Source organism: Silene latifolia, chromosome Y (assembly GCF_048544455.1).
Source record: "Silene latifolia isolate original U9 population chromosome Y, ASM4854445v1, whole genome shotgun sequence".
NCBI lineage: Eukaryota > Viridiplantae > Streptophyta > Magnoliopsida > Caryophyllales > Caryophyllaceae > Silene > Silene latifolia.
Genome location: NC_133538.1, coordinates 82,077,803 through 82,094,798, shown reverse-complemented (window position 1 = coordinate 82,094,798; position 16,996 = coordinate 82,077,803).

Genomic DNA, 16,996 nt, shown 5'->3' with positions numbered 1-16,996 from the left:
TTTGAAATGGGTTTGTGGCCCGAATTTTGACACGACAAACGGACAGAGTTTTGACCGGATTTTGCGCTAATTGGAAGCCTTTTTCGAAATTTTGTTTGAAAAAAGGGTTTTGATTTTTGAAAATTCGTCATAGTTTTGTTTAGAAATGGTGATCACGTAAGGTTTACACATTTATACAAGCATTATAACGGGATGTTGAGTGCATTTAAAAGGGATTTGGTTTAAAGGGTGGGTTGCCATACCGAACCATCAAACCCGAAGTCTGTGGAGAGGCTCGTGCCAAACAAGAGTAAGGCCGATTCCTAGTCCATTTCCTCAAGTAGTGAAGGCCCTTGATACAAACAGGAGTAAGCATCATGGTATGGATGACGTCAATCGCTATCCATCCTTAGGCCCAAATAAGAATTAGGATCGTTTAGACGGGACGATTGGTCGAATGGGTTGGGTTGGGCCTAGGAAGGCCGAATTAAACGGTCTAGGAAGACCGAGTTATGAAAATCGACAATTGTCTTGTACAAACTATTCCCTAACCTTGTTCAAGTTTCACCCTTGGCTACACGTAAGTGTATTATCCCAATGAGTCGCCAAACCGTGGATAGCGGGCCGCCCACGGGGCGCTTTGGTGAAAACGAAACAAGCGTTTGCATTTTTGTATGGAGTCGCCACCAATTTTTATGGGAAATTGGAACCGTTCGAATACCTCGTGTCATGTCAAGACACAAAGTAGTGACATGAACACTAAGCAATCGTTACCCTTAGCATTCTATGTCTAGAATGACTCTCGTGGATGCCAATGAACACGGGTGTTCACAGATATCTGGAGTAAGGGGTGAGGGTACGTATTAGGAAGCTCTTTTGATCGAACACCTAATCCCGCCCGCCTCGATAGCGGCCTCTACTAATGATTAGGGAAGTTATTCGTACTTGATATATCGTCGATTATATGCATGTAATGCAACATCCAAGTTTTAATCCTAGCATGTGAGAATTAGACTAAGTCGGTGGACACGTAATTAGCATACAATTGGGTCAAAGTAGGATTTAATGTTCAATTACATGTGAGAACATACAAACAATAAAAGAAATACAATAATTATAAATTACAAAAATGGAAATTACATTAATTACAATGGAATAGGCGATTTATGTCGAAAATACCTTTAAAACGGATAATTTGAGAAAAAGAGATAAAAGAATAAATAACGAACAAAACAGAAGGTGATAGTACAAATAATAGTTAATTATACGTAAACTAATTAAACTAGGTCAAGGCAGAAACGGAGTTGGGGACGAGAACTCGGCCCAGAACAGCAAGCAGCAGAGCCTGCGTCCTGAGAATAGCGCAAGCAGGTCGCGCCTTTTCCTTGGATCCCCGGGCCGTGAAGCCGTAATTGCAAGCCGTTAATGTTAATTGGTGATTTTAATGGTCAATTAGATTATTTACTCGGATGAAAGTGATTAACATGTTATTTAACACATGAATAGGTCATGAAAGCAGTAAAACATGAATGAGACGGATGCAAACGGATTAATTACATGATGGAATAATGATAGAAGTGAAAAATATTAATGAGTCCTACGAATTAAATCTAGACACAATGGATTAATGACAAATTAATGATGAACATGTGAATAAACAGGTAAAAACTATATCAAAGACGAATCCCAGAAACTCAATATGAACAAATTGAATCTCTACAACCCGGAATTGAACTTAATGACGAAAACCCGCAAATATTGGATTACTCGGGATTTAAGTTGGATTTATGACAAATTAAACATGAGAATGACGGTGATTATAACATATGTGGAATTATTATGATATTAAGATGAAGAATTAACAGACGAAGCAAGCAAAAGAAAGAATTTGAACACGAATTACAGAGGACAAACGAAGAAGAAAGGAAGCGAGAGCTGGCGGCCTCACGAAGAGGCGCAGCAGAACTCGCGCTCCTTCAAGAGGCGCAGCGATTCTTTGCGTCCTTTCTCGATGGTTATCTACTGGAAATTCGTAAAAAAGAGGTTTTAAAGCATGGTTTAGAAATCGATTTTAATGGTATTTTCGACGTAAACCTTATAATTGATGATACGAAAAGTAAAATACAATAAATAAAAGGGAAATTTACACCCTCAGACTTACATGTTGACGAAACGAGAAGGACTAAGATATCGATTAGTGATGCTCGACGCGAATGCAAAGAAAGTGCCCTCGTAAGAGGAAAACGATTAAGTTAATTAAGTTGATTATTGGTGTAGTTGGTCAAATTGGTCGGTCATGCAAACGGGGAGGCTGGTACCCGGAAAGATCCGAGCTTACGTGGTCGAAAGTTCAAGCACGTAGGCGCCAATAAGTAAGAACAAAGTCTAGAATGCAAAGGGAGAAGAGAAGGGCGGACACTCGCGTGAGAAATATGAGGAGCGAAGGCTCCTATTTATACTAATCACGTGAAGGAATTAGGGTTTCGGAGACTCTTTGGAAGTGAATCTCGGAAAGATATGAAAAAGATACGAAAAACACGCGAGAAAGGGTGCAGGAAGAGCGCGCGAGCCCACTGCGTCTCTTGGAAGAGGCGCAAAGACACTTTCTTGCGTCTATTCCCAGGAGGTTTCCTCTGCTGAAGAAAGATTTCGCGTTTGAGTTATGGTAGGACGGAAATAATTCGATCTTCCTTAATATTTTATATGAATATTACGGGATTTTATTTGCCAAAAGATAAAATTTGTGAAATATGGAATAGAAATATCCGGAACATTCCGAACATTCCGAGCTCGGGATTTAACGGTTATCGAGAAAATGGAGACGGTTTTAGGCCGGACTCGAATGTACTCTAATTTCGCCAAAACGACCGTATTGGGACGTAGATGACAACCATGAGGTAGACATTAATATTTGAGCAATCACTTGACGATAATCTTACGAACTGTCACAAATCGTTCCGCGTATTAAACATGCGGCCCAATCATCACCGGGTGGTTTGCGGGAGGTGCAGAAATGAGGTATCTACACTTGTAGTAGTGTGATGCTTAGGAGTGTGAGAATACTTCGATAGTGGTAAGGGTTGGATGATGATGTTTAGGAGTTCGAGAGTTTTGATAGTGGCATGATGACGTTTATGAGTGTAAGTAAACTTCGAGGACGAAGTTCCTTTTAAGGGTGGTAGAATGTAACATTCCGTTTGATGTTATGAGTATCTTGATATTGGATTATCTAGTGGATGATATTTTACGGAGCTAGCAGCGTTTGTGTTGGTAGTGTATGGAGTTAGGATCGAGAGAGATATAATGGAGTTGGTACAATATCGTGAGCCATATTGTGGAAGTAGGAATAGTTGATGGAGTTGGGGTTACGAGTTCATGTTTGGTCGGTTGGGGTTTTGTTTTGAGTTCTTAGTTGGTTGTTGTATCTTGATCGAGTTAGTAGGTTTATTTTTGGGTATGGGTTGAACTTCGGGGACGAAGTTCTTTTTAAGGAGGGAAGACTGTAATACCACGGTTTTATGAGTCTCTGGGTACTCTATCGAGTGGGCCTTACTCTATCGAGTAAGTGTGTTTTGCGTTTTAAAATAGTTTCTGACCTGTTGGGTACTCGATCGAGTAGCCTTGGTACTCGATCGAGTAAGCGGCACTCGATCGAGTACGTTAGTTACTCGATCGAGTAAGTGTGTTTTACGGAGTTGTTTCGACGGGTTTTGCTAATAACGCGAGTTTGATATAAAAGGTTTCCGTCAGTTTATTTCATCATTTTTAACCTTTCTAAACCTTTCAAAAGAAAAAGGAGTTACGTAGTTCTCTCTCGTCGCGTTGTTGGCAAATCCCCAAGGCTAGGAGTGTCGGATCATCTTGTTCTTTGCATCATAGTGTTCCTTGCGTCAAGGGTAAGATCTACATACCAATTTTATAGTATTTAGTTAACTTTGTTTAAACCCTAATTTTGGGAATTGGGGATTTTTGTTAGTTTTGTGATTGTTAGTAATTATGTGATTATATGTTAGAAGAAGGATTCGTAGAAGAGGAATTTTGATACAGCTGTTGAGACTGTCTGATTGTGTTGCTGTTCCAGATAGGGTTTCCCTACTCAGTATTAGTTCCATAATGTGTTGGTGATGATTTGTGATTGTTGATTGTTGTCATACGAGTATTGTGACGGTTGTTGGTTTTGATTGTTGTTTAATGGTTGTGATTGTTTGTCTCTGGTTCTCGAGATGCGTTCTCGGCTGAGTGGAGTCATTTGCGGGAGTGGCTTCACGCCCTAGTTTTGCCCTCCGTGGAACCCGCCACGGGAGGGGATGTGCACATTAATGAGACAGGGTTATCGCTCGGTATGATAAACGGGTATTTGGTGGGTACGGCTGCGGTCCCCCACTGGCAGGGCTGGTTCAGTGGACAGTCGGTGACAGAGATTGATTGGAGTGGGTGTGATTGTGTGTGTGACCGTTTGAGCTGCTTGTTTACTGTGTTGTTGGTTATATAAATTGTGTGATTAGTACTGACCCCGTTTAATGTTTTAAAAACTGTGGTGATCCATTCGGGGGTGGTGAGCAGTATTGAGCAGGTATGATATGACGCGTATGGGATAGCTGGGATGAGTCATCACGTGGCAGTTATAAGTCTTCCGCTGTGTCAGACGACGTTTTATAGCTTTGATAGTTTTAGCAGTAAACCGTCTGAGAATCTTGTATTTCAGTTTTGGTTTTTGGTTTTGATCATGTAATCACTTTAAACTATTTCGTTATTTAAATTATGTTTCTTCATTGTCATTTGATTATCATTGCCTCGGGTAACCGAGATGGTAGCACTTCCATCCCTTGAGTGGTCCTGGTAAGGCACTTGGAGTATGGGGGTGTTACAGACAATGCACATGACAAAGCTAATAACTACCAATCCGATGCAAGGCTTAAGTAAAATGACAAGTTACAGTGCAAAATCATCATAGAAATCTACCGTTCCGACTCGACCTATATGCATAAATAAACGTGATATTTTTTGAATTTTTCTATTTTTTTTATTTTTCATTTTTTTTAAAATTAAAAACAAATGCAAGCAAGAAAATAAACGTGAATGCAAAAACAAATGCAAATGCAGACTCAAAGGATGCAATATCCTCCCCAAACCAAAACGGACAACGCCCTCATTGTTCTCCAGCATACACCAGCAGTATATATACGGGGAACGGGATAATTACAGCCAATAAATGAATGAAACAATAAATAAATAAAGGAGATGAAAAATAAAGAAAAGTAGAAATACATACAAAATAAACGAACTTCCCCAAACCAGCCAGAAAACTGGGGAAGTGAGTAGACCAGTAGCTACTTGTCAGCCTCCTCCTCCTCATCTACCACCGTGTAGTCAGGATCTCGCTCCTGCTCCCATCTCCTACCCTCCTCAGCTCGAGCTCTCTCCTCATTCTCAGCTGTGTCCGCCTCGCTCTCTGGCTGTGGGTACCCCGCCGCCAGGTACCGGTAGAAAGAAGGAATGTGGCCAGCCGTCTGGAACGGGACGTCCTCTCCTCATGTGGTACTCGTACAGAGGGAACAAGGTAAAAGCCTGGTCTCGCTCTATACGAGCCACTCGACTGTACAACTCAAGCAACAAACCGTCATGACGCCTTTGGTCCATGACCTCGGGCGCCACAAAGGGAGTAGAAGGAACAAAATTAGCCGGTAGAACCGGCTGTGGGACAGAAGGAGTAGGGATAAGGGTCGGTGTAGGCGTGGGCGTGGACGGGTACGTCATCCCAGCCTGAGTCGGTGTGGACCCCTCTCCAGTCTCAGGTCGCTTCCGCTTCTTAGAAGCAGAAGTAGTGGAAGGTGCAAGTGTAAGGTGGTAGAAAGGTAGAGGTGGAGGTAGCCTACCCGTCACAGTAGTCAAAGGTGAAAGACGGGGTAGGTTGGTAAACGGTAAGATAACGGACTCGAAACCACAGATCTTCCAAGTCCGCTGATCCTTAGCTAACCAAAACATCGCCAGCATGGCGCTAATATCTAAGTCCGCTTCCCTGTCTAAATGTGTCAAGCCTAGGGGAAAGACAGTGAAGAGAGTACGGGCGATGAAGGAGGCTATGCGAAGGGGCCAGCGCTATCAATGTTCAGATAGCCCCCTAAAATAGACAACTCAACATTGTTAATGTTGTTAGGCTCCTTACGGCCAAAGATCGTCCCTCCAAGGAGACGAAGAAAGTAACGGGCCGGGGGAAGATGAACGTGAGCCAGCTTACGCTGGTCATAGGGATTCTGTGCTAAAGTAGGCCAAAGTAAGCGCAAGACCTTCCGAGAAGGGTCCTGATGGCCGTGAGAAGACAAACCTAACCTCCTCCCAAACTCAACTAAGGTCCAAGTGGTGGTCTGGTTAGACAGTCTAAAGGAGACATAAAAGCTCTCCGGGTCAGTAGCATATGCACCAACTGAGAAAGTAAAAGAGCTGAAAAACTTAAGGGTCAGCTGCTCGTAAGTCAGTGCACTCATTGTGGTCAACCCAGTCATCCCCGTCCCGTTTAACAATTCAGCAACAGGCTCGTAAATCCCCAATTTCTCAAGCGAAGCCCGACACAAAAACTTAGTGGAAGTAATGTCACAACGCATTAAATTTTTTAAACGTTTACGATGAAGTGAGTTCACGAAACGTACCTGAGGGAACTCAAGAAGCGAGTCCAAGGAGCCGTCTTCCACGAACCTAGCAGCAGTGCGTCCTGCAGTAGTAGTAGGAGCACCTCGTCCTCGTCCCCGACCTCGTCCAACAGCACCCAAAGCAGACGCGACCAGTCCAGGAGCGTGGCCTGTGACTGGTCTAGGAACAAGTGCAGATGAAGTAGTGGCTGTGACAGGAGGTGTCGACGTAGCAGGGGTCGACACCGTAGAAGGGACAGAAGCTGTAGTAAAAGCAACAGCAGTAACTGTAGCTGTAGTAACAGAGCTAGTAACAGTGGTAGCAGCAGGGACCACCGTCTCAGAAACAGACGGACTAGAAGCAGAAACAGTAGAGGGTACGGTACTACTATCCATCCTATCAATCAAATAAGTCCTTAAATCAGTGAATTGATCAATAACAATTCATTTTCCCCAAATTAATCAAATTTTCGAAACCCTAAGCTCTAATTAAGGTCGAATACAATCAAATTAAACAATAAAAAACAAGGGGGAAGACTTACTTGACGATTACCCACGAATAGATGCAAAGAATCAACAAAAATCGGCAAAATAATCTGATTGAGACCCGATTTTCTCAAACCCTAAAACCCTAATTAAACCGTAATGAGCACGAATTTGAAGGGGAAAGTAGAGGGCTTTTGTCGAAAATTGAGCAAGGAACACAATGTGGGTCTTTAATTTGGTAAAGGGGAAGAAAAATGGAGGTTTGGGGGATTTAATGGTGTTTATCGCAATAAAAGGAAAAATAAAGGAGTAATAATGAAATAGAATAAAGGAGAAAATAACTCCCTTGCATGTTATAAGCATCTGGCACTCGATCGAGTGATTTGAAACCACTCGATCGAGAGCTTTGTCCTCCAATCTGCTCGATCGAGTAAAACTCCTCTCGATCGAGAACTCCCCATTTTGGACCCTTCGATCGAGGACCACATACCTTTCGATCGAGAACTTTTCCAGGGCATTTCTCTCGATCGAGTACAAAAAGTGCTCGATTGAGTTGTTTTCCTTTGGCACACATCCCAGTGTAGCATATCTTCCCCAAACCTGCATAAAAACACAGAAAAATGCTTCTCACAAATACCAAATTTACTAAAATACGCAGTCTATATTCGGTCTTATGCTAAAACTAACTACACTATTGTCTAAAAGTCTAAACTCAAATAAAAGTGTCTAACGGAAATTCAAATTATAAAGTTTTACAACGGGACATTTCCCGCTTATCTTCCAAAACACTGTAACAGCCCAAAAGAGGGTTTCTGGCTGGAGGAGGTCCCTTCAGCATCGTGGACCGTCCTCTTGGATCGCCATGAGCTTGAACTTAAACTAATTGAAGAAGAACAGTTCGCGTCCAGATACGCCTTCACTTTCTTCTTTCCATTGGCATTCTTACTGGCATCGTCATTTGCAGCATTCCCATCACTTAGCTTGCCTTTCACTGTACCTTGACCGACATAATCTCCCATATCCACCTTGTTTTTACCTGTATCAAAGGAAAAAATAGAATGGTCCTCCATATTGCTCTCAGTCTGGGGCGGAGGTGTCAATATATCAGCACAAAACTCAATATCATCAACTGGAGAATCTGTGTCTGGGTCTATAGAGGGTAAGGCATTGCAAGGTTGAACTTTCATAGGGGCCCTACGAGCTTTGGATTGATAAAAGGTCAGCTCCTCGTCACCTACCTGAAAAGTAAGGGTCTTCCCCTCGACAGCGATTACCACGCGAGCAGTAAATAAGAATGGTCGTCCTAATATGATAGGAGTGTAAGAGTCCTTGGGTATGTCTAAGACCATAAAATCAACGGGAATAAAGAATCTCCCAATATTTACAGGTATGTCCTCTAAGACACCTAGTGGCCGTGATATTGTACGGTCGACCATCTGAACAGTCATGCTGGTACAGTGAAATTTGGTCAAACCCAGTCTCTTAGCGAGAGACAATGGTAAGACACTTATGCTAGCTCCTAAGTCACATAACGCATTATCAATCTGTGGACATGCAGCGGTCTAGAAAGCCATGCTCGGCGGCGTAAATGCTTTTGACCGGATCATTTTAGATCGGTCGGTTTCGTCTCTGTAAAGGTGTCGAAATGATTAGAGATGTTCGAAGTCGCCACCAAGAAGTTGTGGGATGCTTCGAACCCGTTCAAATCCACTTTATACCTCGGTCAAACGAAGCACAAAGTAGTGTTTGACATAGGTACTAAAGATAAGGACTCGTCCCCCTTTTAGCGTTCTATGCCTAAAATGACTCTCGTACGCCCTGGATAAGGTCATCCACTATCCAAAGGTTCTGAGTAAGGGGTGAGGGTACATATTGGGAAACCCTTTAATCGGACACCCAATCCCGCCCACGTTAGCGGCCTCTACTGATCGATCGTGGTTGTTTAAGTGCAAAAGTTGATAAAACGGTGTAAATGCATGAATGCACATCCACAAGTTTTTACCTAACATGTGAGCTTTCTAAGTCGGTTTGTTAATCCAAATATCAAGCATGAGATGTCAAGTTGGATTTAGATTGATTTACATTTGAAAATGGAAATTAAACATCCATTTACCAAATTCGGGTTATGATGCTTAACACGATCCATTTATTTGAAAAAGTGTGTCAAATAACAAAGTGTAAAAATGCAAATTTGTCAATCTGATCCGTCATATGTTCGGATTAACCGTAATCGGGATTGTCCTAGACAAGTATCAAAATGAGACAGAACAGTGCCAGGCAGCCCCATTGGGGCGCGAGCCTATTGGCGAAGGAATGGGGCCTGTCCAGGTTTCGGAATATGAAAACAGACGACCTCTAGGGGCGCGAGCCATACGACGACCCAAGGGGCGTCTCTTGGTTGTTAAAAAGGTTGTTTAAAACCGTTTTTCCTGATTAATGATTTGCAAGTACGATTTACATGACTCGGAGTAATTACTATTATGTTAGTAATATTCGTTGTCGTATTTGTAAGTTTGAAAGGCATAGTAAAATGTGTAAAAGGAAAATGTTTGATTTGAACTAATTATGTTAAGTTCAATTATTTGTAATTAGTCAAGTTTGTCATCGTACTAGGATTAAACCGACATGGTATAAAGAACCAAGGATGATTATGAATTATGACTAATATGTTTGCAAATGTAAATAAATGAGAAAAATGGTAAATAAAATAAAAGGGGGTTAAAATACCCATTAAAATGTAATTAAACAATAATATCATCGAGTCACGGAATAAACCGTCATGGTATAAAGAACCAAGGATGATTTTTGTAATGGTCAAAACATGTTTATCATAAAAATGAATTAAAACATTTGAAATGGTAAAAACGATTACAAATAAAATAAAAAGGAAAGACGAGAACAAACACGGATGAGTCTGATCCGAGACCCACAAGAGGAGCGAGCTTCCTTGCATAGCAAGGAGCTTCTGTCTCAGGCCAGAACTCGGTTTTGGCTCGTCTAACCTAAATTTGAATCGTGTTATGCATTGTTCATGCTTATAAACTCATCAAAACAGTAAAGACATGAATTAAAGTGAGATATTTACACCATAAAACTTACGTATTTTGATGTTTGCGTGGTAGACGACTTTAGAGACGGTTTTCTCGTTGTGACTACTCGCGATCAAAGAAGTTTAAAAAGAGGGCCTTAAAAAAGGATTTGGTTTTGAAAATATGTGGAAAATATGTTAATTAAAACATGTTGATTAATGTTGAGTTGGTCTAATGGTTCAGTCGAATGCACGGCGACGGTACCTAACAAAATGTGTAAGGCTTGTGTTTACGATCGGTAGGTCATAAACACGTGTCGATTTTGTGACTTAGGAAGTCGGGTCCAGAAGTTTAAGGGAGAAGGAGGGGGCGGACTCTCGCGTGAATATTTTGGTGTGTGATGGGTGGTATTTATAGAGATATGTGGGGAGGTAGGTCGGTTGTGTTTGCTTAGAGGCTAAGCAGACACCTGCTTTAGGCGCAGGCTACCTCGTGATGGAAAGGGGTGTATTGTCCCTTTCAATTTGGACGTGGCCTATTCTCCATCCATTGTTGATATGTGGTATTCATATAAGATATCGTGTAACAATGTGGGCATCTAATAAGATGATTTTTGTGTTACTTGAGGTAGGTGTTTTGTGTGCTTGACTCGGGTTTGACCCGTGTGAGTCGAGATTTGAATTTCGAGTCGGTTTTTGGCCCGGTGTCAGTTTTGACTCTAATTAGGGTCATTTTAATGGAAATGACATGATGAAAACATTCATGACATTATTTTTGACATTCGAGATTTGGGTTGACTCAGGTTGACTCGAATTGCGGGTTTCTGAGTCGATTTTGGGTCCGAAGACGGTTTTAACTCTAAATAGTGTTATTTTAATGCAAATGAAGTTAGAAAACTTTTGAAATCATTTTTCCTATCCGAGTAGTGCATTAAACCGTTTCATATATAGCCAATCTACGTACGCATATCAAAAACGCGTTATAGTCCGATCATCATCGGGTGGTTTTTGGAAGGTGCAGATACTGGGTATCTACAGAGCCCCCACTTTGACTGAGGCTTGGACAGGGCGAAAGTCAGAGTATGATCTCCAGGTCAATCGAATATTACAACCTGAAGACCATTGCGACTTCAAGGCGACTCAAAAGGGTTTGAGCCAAGGACCTTCCGTCGGGAAGGGCGACTTCGAGGCGACTCGAGGATACGAGTCAAGGACCTGCCGTCGGGAACATTTTAGAGTCTATCGACTTTCAATGCGGGTCGTTTAAAGTCAATTTGACTACGTATAAAGGCTCACCAGCCATAAGAAGGAATCATACCTGAGGCATCTTCGGGATACGTCCTTGAATCTTTTGCGCGCAAAGGCTCGCCAACCGGTGTTGAAGTCGGTGCGTTTTGACGCTCGCCAGCCATAGGAAGGAGTCATACCTGAGGCATCTTCGGGATATGTGCTTGAGTCATATCTTGTGTGCGTGCAAAGGCTCGCCAGCTGTGATAAGGAGTCGTACCCAAGGAATCTTCGGGATACTTCCTTGAATTGTATCATGTTTGCGGACAAAGGCTCGCCAGCCATATGCGTTGTAAGGCTCGCCAACCATCTATGGTCGAATGGTCGACTATGGAAAATAGCATGTGTGACATCCATTTGAAAAATCGGCACTCGCTGAGGAGTTATAAACTTCTCAAGACTCGCCGGGGATATGAGTTGCTGCTCGCTGGGAGGTAGCGTAAGCCATGTAATCGGTGGGGTTAAAGCTCTTGGACTTGATGGGTCGCCGTTTGTTGGGAAGAATCCAGTACTCAATTGGAGTGAGTTTGTCTTCTCAAGATTATCTGCATGGTTAGTGACCACACAAATCCGCAGTCGCATAGACAAGCACGTTGAATGCAAGAATATAGGCACATAAGCATGTGAGCAGTTAGCATATAAGCAACTAGCATGTAATATCTCACGCGAAGGGAGATAGAATTTTTGAATGTTGTGAAGCTTAAAGGCGAGTCTTGTTACTCGTAGATCCGTGATTTGATAGATTGGAGACACGTGACCGTTGTGACACTGACTCACACAGACGCATCTTGTGATCGACAAATGGGCAGTCGTGAACGTGATGCCAACTCAGTATCGACACGATACGGGGGTGACTCTGATAGAATTTGCACATGTAAGTGCAACTCCTTAGCCAAGAAAAGGGTGACAACGCGTATCAAATCCCTGAGGTAGAAGGTCTGCTCAACTGGGGAACATGAATTGATTAACTTCTCTAGATATCTTTGCCTCCGTTTTCTTGTTTGAGATCCCTTCTCGAGTTTTGATGATTCAGAGAGCGGAACCAAGATCTTGTCATTGTCCGAACCGAGCACTAGGCTATGGGAGGTTTTATTTTGGACTGTAGTTGAGACTCAAAAGATGTTTCAGGATAAAGGACGGGTGGCATCTTGAAAGAGAAGCCCCCAGAGTGAGAAGATTAGAATTTGGCGAAAGGAGGAAAGGGCAACGTCTGAAGGAAGAAGCCCCCAGTAAAGAGGTATAGGATTAATTTTTGCAGCTGGGTGGGCCGATTTTGAGGATTGATGTGGTTGCGTCCTTGTTGAGGGACTGCCTACGTATTCGCGTGTTTGCGAAATCAAACCAGATCGTAGTTCTGAGCTGGTTATTGAGGATTGAAAATTGGAAATTTTGAAAGGAGTGTGCGGTTGTGTCCTAGTAATAGGATTGCCTACGTATTCACGTGTTTGCGAAATCAAACCAGATCGTAGTTCTGAATATGTGTGTGCCTAAGCGAGATGTTAGGACCTTAAAGTGTGAGGGTCACGACGGTAAATTCCGTTTGGTGACTCGAAAAATTGATTTGAGAAAATTTCTCTTTGATCATGAATCAAAGAGGTGTGATTTGTAAAAATGTTCCTTATCATGTGAGCACACTAAAAAGTGGACCCTAAGGGTAGATTGGGTATGTCCCGTTCTCGGTAGCAAAGCATTCGAGGACTCCGTATCTGGGTCAGGGTCAAAATGGCTTCGACATTATGGAATGTAGAGCTTGGTAATAACAGGTTTATTTGACGGATAAAAATCTGGAGTTGAGGATCACGACAGTGAATTCCGTTTGTTGACTCGAAAGTTGATTGGAGAGAAATAACTCTTGATCATAAATCGAAGAGGCATAGCTGGTGAAAATGTTTCTTGTTGTGTGAGCACACTAAAAAGTGGACCCTAGGATGTAATGGGCATGTGTTATTCCAGGGAGCAATGTTTTTGAAAACTCTGCATCTGGGTCAGGGTGAAAATGGCTTCGACATTAGAAAATGTGGAGCCTGGTAATAATGGTTTTGTTTGTCAGATAAAAATCTAGAGCTTGTATTTGTGGTGTTTAGGCCGATGGATTACGGTTTGTAATGTGGTGCGGAATGGGCTCTCGGGCTTGATATGGCCTGAGCACGAAATGCTTGGTAAACAAATGTGGGATTAGAATCCCATGTCTGGACCTTAAAGGTTTAGGTGTGATATTTTGAGCTTGAGAGGGGGAATCATTAGAATCCTAGATATGTCTCCCTGTAGCAGTCTCTAGAATGACTTAGGGGTGAAGCGGTGTTGGTTATGATCTTGAGGGAAATCCCAAGGATCCTAGATAGGTCTCCATGTAGCAGTCTCTAGAAGGACTTAAGGGTGAAGCAGTGTTGGGTTTGTTGTTAGTTGACAAGTCTTGAGCTCTTGTTTTAGCTCTTTGACATTAGGTTTTGCTATTTTTGTGTTTTGTACTTGTTGGTCCCGGAGTTAGGAGGGAAGAAACGTTGGTCATGGGCTTTGGACTTGTTGGTCCTGGACTAGGTGTTTTGGATTGACTTGTTTTGTGTTTTGGACTTGTCGGTCCGGGATTTGGTGTGTTGGACTCGTTGGTCATGGGCTTTGGAGTTGTTGGTCTTGGATTTGGTATTTTGTACTCAGTTGTCCAGGATTTTGTGTGTTGGATGCTTTCTTTGGATTTTGGTCTTTTTGAGAAAAGGGTTTCAATCTTGTTTTGTTTTGATTTTGGCTTGGGTCTTGGCCTTCGCCTGAGTAGCTTTTGGCTTTGGTTTTTTCTGCTTTGAGCGAATTAATTTCGGCTTTGGTTTTTTCTTTGGCCTTGAATTTTGGCTTTGGGTGAATGGATATTGGCTTGGGCCTTTGATTTTGGCCTTTCGCTTTGGCTTTGGGTGAAGGGCTATTGACTTGGGCCTTTGATTTTGGCCTTTCGCTTTGGCTTTGGGTGAATGGATATTGGCTTGGGCCTTTGATTTTGGCCTTGAGCTTTGGCTTTGGGAAATGGGTATTGGCTTGGGCCTTTGATTTTGGCCTTTTGCTTTGGTTTTGAGTGAATGGTTATTGGCTTGGGCCTTTGATTTTGGCCTTTCGCTTTGCCTTTTGAATTATTGGTTCTTTGCCGTCCTTCGTTCGAGGCAGGTAAAGGTGCAGACGAAGATGTACCCGTTCGTGAGAGGTTGAAATTTGGCGATGATATGTTTTTGTGGGGAATGGGCTTGCCTTCCGTCATTGATCATGAACAAGGAGATGTTCTGGTTTGTTATCTGGGTTCGTCGTAGGATCCCCTTGATAGAAGCTCGTTCTAAATTGGGTGCTAATGAAAGGTTTCTATTGCCAGACATGGAATAGGTAAAGAAAATGGACACGGAGTTTGAGTCCTCTCGCTTACTTCGATACGAACGTCACTCGAGTGTACTCACATTGAATTGGAACATATTGTTTGTTTTAAATCAATTCTCAAATCAATTCTCGTTGTCAACGGGAAATGGTAAAGGGGAGAATATATGATAGTTGAAAATTTTGCATTTATTTAGATAAATAAGATGTTAGCACAGACTCGAGGAATACATGTGACTCATGGGGACAGCCCTTAGTTTGTCACTTAGGAATAGAAGGACATACATTAGGATAGATATGAGAAAGCCTAAGACTCGGACTCGGACTCAGACTTAATCGTAGATACGGACTCCTAATCATTACTTTCCTCCTCAAGGATCTCCTTTGCAGCATCCAGCGGCTTGAATGTTTGATCTTGAGCATTGACCCACTTGAGCACTTCACTCTCGTTATTGGGGATGATATGAGGATAACAGTCTATGAGGCTTTTATCTCCTTGCAGAAAGATATGTTCATGAGGGTTATTTTCATCACTTGGTTGGCATAGGGATGAAGCTACCAGTTCATTGTTTTCGATCATATTTTGAATAGCATGTTTCCGTATCATGACCTTTTCCTTGATGATATTGGCAATAGGAATTGCCGTCCTAGAAACGGCATTTCTTGCATTCAGACGGGTCCGGGGTGGGCCCGATTGGTGGGAGCTTCCTTTCAGTCATGAGCTTTTGAAGAGTTGCGGCATAGGTTGTGTTGAGCCTAGTGAATGTCCTTTGATAAAGTTCAACCTTGCTGTTTGACTTGAGACATTCAGAAGGATTGTCCTGACTGAGAGGTGCAATTATGATTTTGCCAGCTTCAATCATATCTTGAATAACATGCTTGAGTTTGAAACAGGTTTCGGTGTCATGGCCCTTGCCTTGATGGTATTGGCAATAGGCATTACTATCCCAGAATCGGGCTCTCCTGTGTTCTGGTGGGTCCGGAGTCAGACCAATGGGTTGGAGCGTTCCTTCTGAAGCAAGTATCTCCAGCGCGGTGCCATATGTTATTCCTAGATCTGTGAAGACCCTTTGATGTTTTCCCGTGGTTCCCACATTGGTGTTTATTGGGATGTTTTTATGAGTTATATTTTTGTTTTTATCAGTCCTGGGCGGAAGCAGGATTTGGTTGTTGTCAATGGGAAGTTTTGGGGATGTTGCTTGGTATTTTGAAAGGATATTTGTTGAGGTGATTTCATATTCTTTGTTGGTAGGTTCGTGGATGTGGGAACCATCGGATGACTCCTTATTTTCAACAGCTGTTGGTTGGTGAAGGGAGGGTTGGTTTTCTCCATGGTGGTCAGGTTCATTTTCGGTACTACCAAACCTCTTCTCCAAATTAGCTACCTGAGTGTTCAAATCATCGATAGCCACTTGCAGCTTTGAGAATATGTTGTTGATGGAGATGGAGAGCATCATTATAGCGCTTTGTATGCCATCTTCGTCAATTGCATGAATTTCCTCATCGTCAGGAGGGCTGAGGTGAGAGAAGTCTAGGGAAGATTCCTGGCTGTGTTCAGTAGGGTATTCTGGAGGGTTGTTCTTTTTATTTGTTGAGGGAGGTAATGGTAACTTACCCTTTTTAATCATGTCAAGGATAACGCCTTTTAGGGGAAGACACATTTCAGTATCGTGTCCGCGACCTTGGTGATATTGGCAAAACAGTTTTCCGTCCCATCTACGTCCTCGCTTATTTGGTAGAGGGTCTGGAGTTGGACCATTTGGTTGAAGTTTTCCTTGGGAGGTTAGCCTTTCCAAGGCTGTGGCATAAGGCATACCCAGATCAGGGAAGAACATATGAGGTCGTCTGGTTTTGGTTTTGTCGTTGGCAAGTAGTCGGCTTTCAAAGAGCTTAACCCTTTGTTCAATATCGGAAGAGGGAGAATTCCCGGTTATCATTTTTTCCTCAACTTGGGAGAGACGAGTGCTCAAGTCTTCCACGGTAGCTAGGAGTCGAAGGACCATGTTGTTGGTTTCAGCAGAAGTCATGGCAGATACAGATTGATCGGCTTCTTGAGTTTCTTGTCGACGATCGATGGCACCCAAGGGATCCCAATTTGACATAACGATAGGCGTTATAACTTGTCTTGGTAAGATATTGCACAAACAAAGGCAAGTGCGACACATATATACGAAAGGCAGTTTTGTCGTGAAGACGCGGCCGTGTGACTAGGTTATGAGTTCATTAAAGATCGTGAATGACC